We start from the raw sequence: 8,521 nt of genomic DNA, 5'->3' as shown, positions 1-8,521 counted from the left end.
CATGCGTAAGTGGGTGAGAGGTGAAGCTGCAGGCAGAGATCCACCGGCTGTGAGGAATCAGTTTCAAGATTGTAAACATCCCCCCCATTAACAAAACCTCATGCTTCGCTTATGGGTGTGCCCCCCCCCCCCCGCTCACCACGCCAACCCTCCCGCCCCTTCACCCCCCCCCCCCCTTCCTTTTTCGTGTTTTCCTGTTGAGCTGGCTAGACTTCCTTTGCAGATTTACAACTCCGGGGTCAAAGTTTCCACAGCAGCAGAAAATCTACACCACCAGCCCCCCCCCTCCCTGCTTCTCCTTCACCTGATAAAAAGACACTCACTCAAAACAGCCGCCCTGCGCTTCCCCCCACCGCCAGCACACCGCCCACCACCTCTCCCCACATCCTTTCATGTGTAATTTGCCCTTTTTTTCTCCCACCCCTCCTTTTTTTTCTTTTTTTTTTCTACAGGAAAAAGGCAGCGCACCTTTGTGCATGAACGTGTGTGTGCGAGGGCGCCTGGCTTCATTTTCTCAAAAAGAGGTGTGTGCAAATCCTTTAGCGCATGTGTGTGTGTGTGTGGCTGCAGAAGGGTAAGTTCCTTGCAAGTTTTGTGGTTAAGAGAAAGAATGCAGGACATTGTTCTTAAACCATGAAGGCAGGCGTTTCATGTTTCAATTGTCTTTTGGAGGAGGTCTGGTGTTTTGATTTTTTTGGTGGTGGGGTTCCTCTTTGCTTAACTCCTTCTCTTTTCCCGTCATCGGGTTTTTATGTGTTGGCCCTTGTATCATACACACTCTGTTTTGTCTCCTCTCCAGACAGATAAGAGCATGCTTCATTCCACCAGCATGGCAACAGTTCCCTTCCCTCACACATACACTCTCTCCTCCTCGCTCTTATCCCACCCAACTGTAACATTCATTTCTCTTTATTCATCACCCTTTTATCACAATGTCTGTGTCAAACATCTTCCGCTCTGCCAGGGCAGACTGTGGAAAAATGGAGACAAGAAGTGAGACAGAGATACACACAGGTCTAGGGGCCGTGTCTCTCCCACTCCTTTAGTTCCCTCTATGCTCTGATCTCTGCCCCGAGATCGAAGACAGGATGACCAGAATTTATATTCTATGGCTAAACTTTTCTCTATGTACTTTACTAATATCTCTTTTGGTATAATGGGATATGTAACTCCCTCCTTTCTTTTTGATAGATCTGCTGCTTGTCAGAAGAAAGTGACTTTAAAACATTCAGTCTGACACAATTCTTCTGTTTCTTAAGACTTCTCAAGAAAAGAAATTAAGCACATTTGTTAATGACCTTAAATTACCTTCAAGCTCCATTTAGCCTTAGCTTTAATCTTGTGTTGTTTTCCTGAGAAAGTGAGGATCCAACTTTTTTTTTTCCCCAAGCACCATGAAAATCAAAATTGATTTTCCTCGAATTTTACCCAGTACAGTAATATCATGTTCTTAGCCTACAACAACAAACGCTCCCCAATCCAATGTTGTGTCAGATCAATGAGCATGATTGATTTGGTGGTGTGCTGACAGTTCTGATCAATGTTAACTTGGATGACAGCCACAGACCGTGCATCACTGTCATTCACAGTATGTGTGTGTATCTTTTATTACTTCCATTATTTTTGAGCTGTTCTATTTTTATGGTGTCATATTATATTTGGCATCAGATTTATTAAGCATATACTGTTTAAAACAAGCCGCAACCTCACAAAGTACACTCAAAAAAATGAAACGTTGACTTTAATTAAAATTATTTTGTCAACAGGTTCCACGAAATTGAATTATGTTAGTTTAAAGCAAAAATCTTTAGTTCATCTAATTTAAAAAAACTACTTAAGATTAACAAGACATATTTAAGACTAACTAAATCAAGTTATGTTGTATGAACATAGATGATATATTTTCAGGTTAGATAGTTTAGATTAGTTACTTCAACACATTTCTTATTTGTGGCAGTAAAATGTTAAATTTAAGTTAGATTAATTCAAATATTATATTTTCAGCCACCTTGTGCTTTATTAATTAGTTTTACATAAATCTATTTTGTCAACAGGTTCCACACAAATGAATTAAGTACATCCAACTTATTTTTTAAAATTTATTTTATTGCCAACACATTCAGTGAGCATTTGTGTAAAACCGGTCCAAAATAAAACACAACAGCTCATTAGGGTTAGTAATTAACAGTATGTAGACAGATGCAACATCAAGACTTTAAATTAAATGTCTGTATCTACCAGAAATAGAAGAAAAAAAAACGCATTGAAGATCACATAACACATTGATAAGATGACACTTGAGTTATGCACATGTGATGCTAGTAAGGTCTGTGAGTGTTTTTTTCTTTTAGTGTCTAAAATGGATAGCAAAGTTGCTATTTGCAATGATTGCTTAGGGTCAGTCCAGTAACACAATGCCAATGAAGTGCTTTCCTTTAACAATGCAAAGTGAAGTGTCCACCTCAACAGCCACAATTAAAAAAAAAAATGTAACAACAACAACAACAACAACAATAATAATAATAATAATAATAAATAGTCCACTGATATTAGCAATCAAAGAAAATTACATCACCATCCCAAATAAAACTTTAACAAAACATGCCAACATTATGGTCTAACAATAAAACAGCTTGTCAGCGTTCAGTTTTTTTGCAACAGCACAGCAGTAACCATTTAACACTTGCCACTGTCAACATTTATTTTACCAGTGTTTGGGCAAAAAACTTCAGATGTAAACATTTTAACATGGAAACAATTGTTCGTCTTTAAAAGTCCACAAAATATACATTCATCCTGCATTCCCAACTTGGATGATCTGATATCCTCGTGTTGGTGTTGTTCCCAGACCATCATGAAAATGTTGTTCCAGGTTCAACATTGCAAGTGACCAATCACATTGTTGTGACGTTATTCTATTCCAAGCCATTCGTGCATTTATGAAATTCCAATGTTGCAAGGACAATATCAATTCTGCTTACTGTTTATTAAAGGGTTACGGTTAGGGTTAGGGTCAGTTGATCGGCGGACAGAGGCGGTTTCACGCAGCTTAAGTACAGTTTTTTGTTTTACGCCGGTTTTTCCCGAAGTCGCAAAAGTATGACGTCACCACATTCTGATTGGTCACTTGCAATGTTGATCCTGGAACAACATTTAGTATGATGATCTGCGAACAACACCAACACGAGGATATCAGATCAACCTCCTAACTTACCCTTATTTTTAGTATGTATTGCAATTACCTTTACAATGCACACAATGTAACACAAACTGAATATGAACATATTTCCACCTCATAACAATATGCCTTGAACGCTAATATACACACCACCCTTCAACATTTCTGGTGCAGTATCATCTCTCAATTAAATCCTTTAAATCTCAATACGTTTGATTGTCTCTTAGCTTTCAGTCTTGAGGTTAACTGAGATTCAGTGCATATATCCCACCCATTAAGAGTGCACATGCAGAGGCCAGGTCTTCCAGGTCATGCAGGACACACTAGATGGTTATACCCACATCGGCTGGAGGAGTGCTGGCATCAGCTCTTTCGATGGTAAAGATAGCAAGGGTAATTTGTTCCAGCTCCCTCTGAACAGCTGTAGCTTAGACACAAAAACATAGAAAAATGGCATCCAGTTTTAAAAAAAGAAAGAAAAAGGGCCAAAGCTACCCTTTAATGACGTAAACACAATATTAGGAACATGCACCCCAGTGCGCCACTATTTTAGACTACAGATTCAACGATAAATATAAATAGTTTGGGTATACAAGAAGATTTCCCAAAACATTTAAACAGGTTCCATGCAAATTACAACAACAACAACATTACAACATGCAACAACATTAGTTATTCAAAATTTGGTTTAATACAGATAAAAAACTAAACTAAAATTACCAACCAATTATTCTTTGAAGAGGATGCTTGGGTCTTCATTCAGGTAAAAAGGTAGTGCCCTGAGGACACACTCCCTCCCCTTTTCAATGGTTTCCTTCTGTAGAGAGTGGCAGAGATACAGGAAGAGAAAACAGATATACTTTAGGATGACAGAAACTCACATTATACGCAAAATGAATGACATATCCACTGCACAGATAGACATGTACACAAGACCAACTAATCATCACATGGACATGAATAGTTAACCTGTTGGGCAGGGTTTCCACCACATTATATATGTCCATAATGGAGGTAAAGACAAACTAATACATCATCTTTTTTGCATTCAAAACATAACATAAAAACATTCACTTCTGGTTTAACCTAAATCAAGGGATCAGATTTTACATATGTTTAGGTAATTTAAATTTTCCAACGTTTTGAGTACCAAACTTTGTCTTGCTTAATATAAATGTAAGTGCACTGTGCAGCTACCATACACTAGCTGTTTAAATTTGAAAATGATCTTATTAGCCATAATATTTTGCTACCAACAGAATAACGCACCTGTGTGGCTGGGGCCAAAGTTTGTCTAATTTTCTTCCCTGCAACGCCTCCTTTTTTCTTGAAGACTTTTATGAGCTGGTCAGTGTATTGGTCAAGTTGTGTAAAAAGCCTTGGAACATGTGCAGCAGTAGTAATCCTCACATATTCTGCTTCCACCTGAAAATATGTCAACAAACACAACATACTGTACTGTAAATATACATACTATATGTACACATATACAAACTAAAACTAATGTAGTAAGACCTCATTAAAGCTATAATTTTAACACAAACATTTACACAAAATGCTAATGGAGCCATTACAGCTTTTATTGTTATTTATCAAGTTCCAAAAAATATTGATCACAGCTGATCTGAAAAGAATTTCATGCCTCAGGCCCTTGAACTGCAACCTTTACCATGGTTCAGATGTGGAGAAGAAATAACAGGGGCATGGGATGGGTCACAAAAGAAAACTTAACTTATAAAACAGTTTTGTTTTTAAAAGTATAACAGTTCACATACCACATACAAGCTCAGCAGTACCACATACACCACATCAGTATAGGAGGGAGCAGGTAAAGGCAGGATCTGAGATTTATAAAGTAAAACAAGAAATTCATTACTTAATTTCAAGAAGCAAATTATTGTTTGAATTACAACTAAATAAAATACTACTCAGAAGAAAAGCAAGAGATTGACACTGCCATGTGCTAACTTTCTATAGAAGCAATTATCACCAGGTCTGTCGACCTCCATTGTCTGTCCACTCATATGTCTTGAATAATTTTATTAAAAAAATTAAGTGTGTACTTTCACAAACTGTAATTTATAACTACGTTGATATGTATAACTCCGCTAGGAAACATGCTGTATTTACAGACCATTTTTACATAATACAGATTACTGATAGAGCAGAACAATGGTGTCACAGTGGCTTTCGCCCTTGACTTTTTGGATTTTAAATGTCACTTTATGCTATCCTTGCTATCCTATTCGATATTTCCGACTCTCGGATTACAGAAAAGGAATCCCAAGAAAGCAAATGGAAAAATAACCCCTTGAAAGAATAACCCCATGAACCCCTGTAGCTAATCCCTTAATAAAACAAAAAAACATGTCCAGGACCCAGTAAAACTAATGTAAAACAAGCACACGCAAACGATATAACATGTCTTGTAAGACAAACGCAAAATATAACCATGCTGGACATATAGATACTACACAACATAGTCAAAGAAAAAAGTGGTCTTACCTCTCAAAGAAACAGCAGCTTGGCGCCAAAACAGCCTTTTTCAGTTAAATTTGAAGTCTTGCGCATGAGCAGGCACAAGCCGTGAAACCTTCTTGTTCTGCGCGGTTTCATTACAACTGTTTTTGCATTACTGCCACCTTGTGGATATACAAGGTATATCGATCCTAATTGACTTAACTTAAATGTTATGCGATCAAGTAACACATTAGTATTATGTACGTTGAATAATAGACACAATTACGTAGACTTGATTAGAAAAACATATGTTAACTTAACAAAAACATATATTTTAAGTAAAATGAAAATAAATAATTAATATACACTGAACAATCCACCTCATTCATTTTTTTGAGTGTAAACACGCCGCCAAAAATGAGGACGTCCAAAAAACTGCATTTTCTTTAGTGAGCACTTGGGAGTGACTCCAGAAGACAGTCAGGCCCCTTCGCTGTTGGGGTCATTACTCAAATAATGTATTACACATTACTTTTCTTAAAAGTAAGGACTTAATTGAAAGAAAGTAACTACTTGTTACATTACTTTTCATTACTCTTTAACATGACCTGAAAAGAGCTGTGACATAATTACCAGCTAACGATATAAACCCACAGTTCCACAACCCAGTGGAAATCCCTGTCCTAATGAGGACATTAGTATATGATATTTCTTTTAGTTTTTACTAGTGTTGTCAGTGTTAATCTCGTTAAAATGATGCTAACGCCCCGTGCGTGGGGCTGCACGCCGTCAACGCGTTAGCGTCAACAGTTAGTTCGTTAACAAGTTAGCGCCGTGCAGCCACACGCATGGGGCGATCCAAGCTAACTCGCTAACGGAGATTTGTCGCGTTAATGCGGTTATGGCGTTAACGTCATTTTAATGAGATTAACGCTGACAGCACTAGTTTTTACATATGAACATAAGAATAGCAACAAAATTCATAGTTAAAAACCAGCCCATATAAACTTCAAAGCAAGTCATTGTGCTGTACAAACATTTACAGGTATAAATGCAGGCAGCAATGTTGCACGTGTGAATGCTCACCATTGCCTTTGTTGCCTGTCGAAGATCAGGCACTGGCTGCTAGGCTGGGGTCAGCGTGCTTGGTTAGCTTCATGTTAGTGTCACACAGTGGAAATTTGTGTTTTTATGTTTTATCAATCTGTGTATTGGTACATAGAGTTGATTTTATTTGCATGATTTTATTGTGATATTTATATTGCATGTTTGTTTATTGATATTTATATTGCATGGTTTTATCCTCATATTTATATGTATTTTAGTGTTGTTGTACCATATTCCTTTAATCCGCTGTGGACTAAACAGACAATTGTAGGCACCTGTGAGGTGGGGGCGTTCCCCAAGGTGGCCTATCAGCCGCCAGGGACCTGTTAAAGGGGATAGTGAGCGCAGAGACGAGAGGAGCGACGCACGAAAGGTGAGCAGGAGAAAAAGGAACGCGTGTAAGCCCGCACGTGTGTTGAAGGAACTGCTGCCTGACTGTGGGGCGCCGCGAGCCGTTCGGCGATCCAGTCCCAACGGCAGGAACAGCAACAGTGGGTGGCGATGGCCGCAATTCACAACAGGGCAGGGATGCCCCTCTGCCTGCAGCTGGCGGTGCTACGAGGGAGGCTGTGTTCAGGTGTGGAGTGGGGCGGGACTGTGCGGTGACGCGCTGTCAGGAGGAGACATGTCTGCGACAGGAGCCCCCTCCTTGTTCTTCTGGCCGGTGTGGTTTCCATCCCGGAAGATAATGGATGGATAATTAGGCTGTGGCCATGTCAAGTGCCAATTGTTTTTCAATGTTCTTCTAGGTCTCATCCAATACTTCAAGTGAACTGAAGTGACTGAAGAGACTAACCTCTCAGGACACACTCATACCGAGCCATGGATCAAACCACCGCCCTTCTAAATGATAGACATCCCTCTCTATCTCCTAAGCCACACTTGCCCCCACTCAACTGATACAGTTCATGAATGCTAACTAGTGTTAGCCGATAAATTAGCACTCCACCACAACTCCTGAAGTTGTGAGTTGAACCTAACACATGAAACAAATGCAATACGATGGGAGCACAACATCGTATTAGCAGAAAGCTAATGAAATTTCCAAAATACATATAAAAATCAAAAGAAGAAGGATTTTTAATATATCTTTTTGAAAGCCTGGACCTCCCAGAGATTTCTTCCTGTTAAAGGGGAGTTTTTCCTTCTCGCTGTCGCCAAGTGTTAGCTCATAGGTGGTCATTTGATCGTTGAGGTTATCTCTGATATTGTGGGGTGTTTACTTTACAACAAACTAAACCTTATAAAGTGTCTTGAGGCAAGGAAGAAAGAAAGGATCTATGAAATGTAACAAGGGTGGACTGTAGTAAAAGTACCATTTAACTCCAGCTAAAGGATCAGCAGTTCAATGTGGTTGAGTACCATTTAATATCTTGGTCTAATAAACATGCAGTCATAATTACGCAGCTATTAGTCTAAAAACAAAGTTTGCTTCCTTTAAAGTAAACACATTTCTGATGCAGTAACGTGAGTAAGCGATGACATGGAGCATGTGATAACTGTGGCTGAACCATATGAATCAACTCAGTCTTGAGAAAAGCAAACGATGTTGAAACAGAACATCTGAAAGAGTGTAAACATTCTCATTGCTGGGACACACCCGGTCCACAGGTCATCCTGTTTCACAAACTGCAAACACACACACACACACACACACACACACACACCACACACACAAATACAACACACAGACACACACCAACAGAACACACAACACACACACACTCACACACTCACAGATAGAAATCTATTACTGTGAGGACTCACACTGATATC

General features: G+C 39.0%; 1 long non-coding RNA gene across 1 annotated transcript; it reads right to left on the bottom strand.

Moving 5' to 3' along the window:
• Positions 1-3,394: 3,394 nt before the first annotated feature.
• Positions 3,395-6,017, bottom strand: LOC121815671. The gene is made up of 5 exons (XR_006055264.1): positions 5,684-6,017; positions 4,954-5,019; positions 4,448-4,603; positions 3,903-3,995; positions 3,395-3,605 (listed from the first exon to the last, which is right to left on the bottom strand). It is a non-coding gene; the product is annotated as an uncharacterized LOC121815671 (long non-coding RNA).
• Between the last annotated feature and the right edge of the window lie 2,504 nt (positions 6,018-8,521).

Source organism: Haplochromis burtoni, unplaced genomic scaffold (genome assembly GCF_018398535.1).
Source record: "Haplochromis burtoni strain Fernald_Lab_line unplaced genomic scaffold, NCSU_Asbu1 Contig_268, whole genome shotgun sequence".
NCBI classification, from domain to species: Eukaryota; Metazoa; Chordata; class Actinopteri; order Cichliformes; family Cichlidae; genus Haplochromis; species Haplochromis burtoni.
Note: the sequence above shows the minus strand (reverse complement) of the source record. Positions and strands in the feature narration are given on the sequence as shown.